This window comes from Macadamia integrifolia, chromosome 6, assembly GCF_013358625.1.
Source record: "Macadamia integrifolia cultivar HAES 741 chromosome 6, SCU_Mint_v3, whole genome shotgun sequence".
In the NCBI taxonomy this organism is placed as follows: Eukaryota; Viridiplantae; Streptophyta; class Magnoliopsida; order Proteales; family Proteaceae; genus Macadamia; species Macadamia integrifolia.
The window spans coordinates 27,052,352-27,055,610 of NC_056562.1; positions in this window are offsets into that span (position 1 = coordinate 27,052,352).

Below are 3,259 nucleotides of genomic sequence, written 5' to 3' on the forward strand. Positions count from 1 at the left end.
CCTTCGCTTAATTTTCCACTGTAAATTCGTTCAAAAAAAAAAAAAAATCTTATCAACTAACAACATGAATGAGAGATTATGTGGAAGCTAATGGCAATGAGGGTTTTGCATACAACGTGTTTGTCCTATTCAATAATTGAGTTGGGGTTGGCCCATGAAGTCTTTGTGTAATCAGGGGCCCGGTCTTTAATGGTTTCCCCAATGGTTTCCTATGGGTATGAGTTGGGATGGGCTTAGTTGAGTGAGATCAGGTCCAACCTAAATTTTGACAGGGATTGATGCATCAGGGTGTTAGATTTTGGCGTAAATGGTTCGGTTTAATTCAATAAGAGATTTTTGAGATAAAATCAAAATCGAACCATTAAATAAATGGTTTCATATATTGAAATTGAAACAATTTATAAATGATTTTGCTTTAAAAGTTTTAAATGATTTTCTAATGCTTTCTAATTTTTTTTATCCAAACGGTTTCTTTACCTTTAAAAATTTTAGTGAAATAGATATAAATTTTAACATTGAATTTAATTGCTTTTTGTTATTTTATAATAGTTATTTAATATAAATTTTTATTGATATATATGTAACCTTAACATTGAATAACTTAAATTTACTTACTATATATATGTTAATCAGTTTAATGGTTTACCAATTATTTAAATTTTAAAACTAAAATCGTACTATTTATTAAACAGTTTCAATTTTAAAATCAAAATCAAACCATTTATAAACCTATTTCATGATTTTTATGTAAACGACTCAATTTGGCTTTAATAAACCGTTTAATTTCAAATTCACATCCTTAGTTGCATTAGCTAGGTTTGGGAAATTGGGCGATCTGGATCTGGCCTGATTCCAAAAATCAGTTTGTTGCATTCAGCTAGGGTTGGGATGCACCAACTCAACCCCAATTGCAGCATTAGGGTGTTATAAACTTGGGTTTTTATTTATATAAATTAAAATAAATAGAAAGATAACTCTTCCTAGCTCCTACATAAAGATATTGTAGCAGAACTCTTTTCATACTTTTTTTTTTTTCTGACTAACGACGGGTATTCCAACTTTTGATCTGCCTAGTCCCACGGATTGATCAAACTCTTTTACATACCTAATTCCTGTTATCATTGTCTGATCATTCAAAAGAACTTGATGGATGAATCAGTCAAAAACTTGTGATCACTTTATTTGATCCTAACATGCTATGGTAGGTTCCAAAATCTAATGACTTGATAAATGTTTCCTCAAATTATATGGAGTTATGGATGGTGGTGGGCCAGGTTAAAACTGGAGCCAATGTTAAACACCAAGCCACTGCTCAAGGTACCTTGTTAAAATTGGTGTAAGAGTTTTTATGGGTTGTGCCATAAATAAATTTGGGCATCAAACTGGGATTACACAGGGGAAAGCTCTTAGTTGCAAATATTTAAAATTTACTGAGTGCCACGACGAGGCCCAGGTCCAGCCCATGTGTAAAATTAGCGAGCCCATGCATGCTTCACTAGCAGGATTGAGATATGGTTGGACCAATATTTCAAGAGCAAGAAAGTTGGGCATGTTAGGCAACGCTTAGTAATGTTTTTATGTTTTTGATCAAAAGTAACCGGGTATGTCAAACATAAATTTGGAGAGGAGTAGATCAAGTGACCAACCACGAGCACATTTAATAGATAAAAAAAGAACTAGAAATAAACATGAGAGAACTGGAGAACACGATTCAGTTGCGAAATGAGGATTTCACGATTCTAAGACCAGTAGCAGCAAAAGGTCGGCTTAGCCACAAAAGAATAACCAAAAAGGCTATGCAGATGGGGCACTCTCTCCCGTAGCACCGGTTTTGGCAACGACATCCGAGCCCCTCTTGATTACTCAAGAAAAGAATGCATCAGCTCCTAGACCCTGAACACAAAATAGTTTCTGAGGTAACCCTATGCATTTATCATTCTCATATTTCTTCAGGGATGTTGATCCCTTCTCAATTGGCCAGGTTAATGTGGGACTAGAGTGCAGTATTGGTGTGAAAGATTTTAGTGATTGAGAAGTTGGAGATTTAATTGAGGCCTTCAAAACAGTGCAGAAGATGAGAACCTTGAGGAGGCGTCTGTCTCAGTGGCAGCTGCATTGGCTGGAGGAGACAGTTCACCAAGTTAGGAATGTCTTGAGCTTCTTTGTTGGAACATCTATTGAAGGCCAGATACTAAACTGGAGGCCAAACCTATTCCTGAGGAGAAACCCACTGGTTTGACCGGTTAATGTCAAAACAAACCCTCCCCACAACATCAGGCCATCAGTGCCATTGGTTAAGACTTAGATGGTATAGATCCAACTACATGGGTCCATTATTTTAGTTGATATTTATGTAAAAACTAAGTTATTCTATTAAAAAAGACATAAATCTTGTATTTCGTAGTCATTACCATGATTTTCAGTCTATCATTGGTTTTGAAGTTTAAATTTGAGATATTGGAGCCAATTGAGATATTACTACTCACCGGACACTAATGCAACGAATCATAACCCATTTCCTCTACATGTTAATGCGGGCAAGCACAATGAAGGGAGCAAGATTGACATCCCAAGATTCATCCAGAGCTTTAGATTGGGTCATACGAGTTCGATTCAAACTCTTCTGATTCTACAATCATTTCTGCTAGTTTAGGGACCTCTTCATCAACCGCATCAATTTCCGGGATCAACAATAGTATCACTGGATCTTCATGACTCTAAACAATCAGTTGGATCAAGCTGTTGGGTTGACCGTTGATTTTTCTGGTGATCTTTTATGAGGGTTTTTTTTCTTAAATCATCTTTTTATTCTTTATTATTAAAACCTAGTCTGAGCTCTGAACTGATAAAAACAATCAAAAAATCTAAATAAAATTAAACCAATCCTTATTGGATTGATTGATTTTGAACTGAGTTATGTTGGGACCAACTGAAAATCGGACCAAAATTTTGCGAACACGTACACATAAACCACTAGGCCTTTCTAAAGATAAATATCATAAAATGCTAGGTCATTCACTTTAGTGGGAGTAATCTCTAAGAATTTACTAAACCGATCCTAATTGGATTGATTTTGATCTGAGTTTGTTCACTTCCATGATGATGGCCATCAATTCAAGGGAAAGGGATCTAGACTTGTATGGATCCAAGGCATTGCTTCGTCAGGCTTTCGCCCATTACGGAAAATTCCCCATTGCTACCTCTTATAACGGTTTGGCCCTATCTCAGTCCCAGTGTGGCTGATCATTCTCTCGGACCA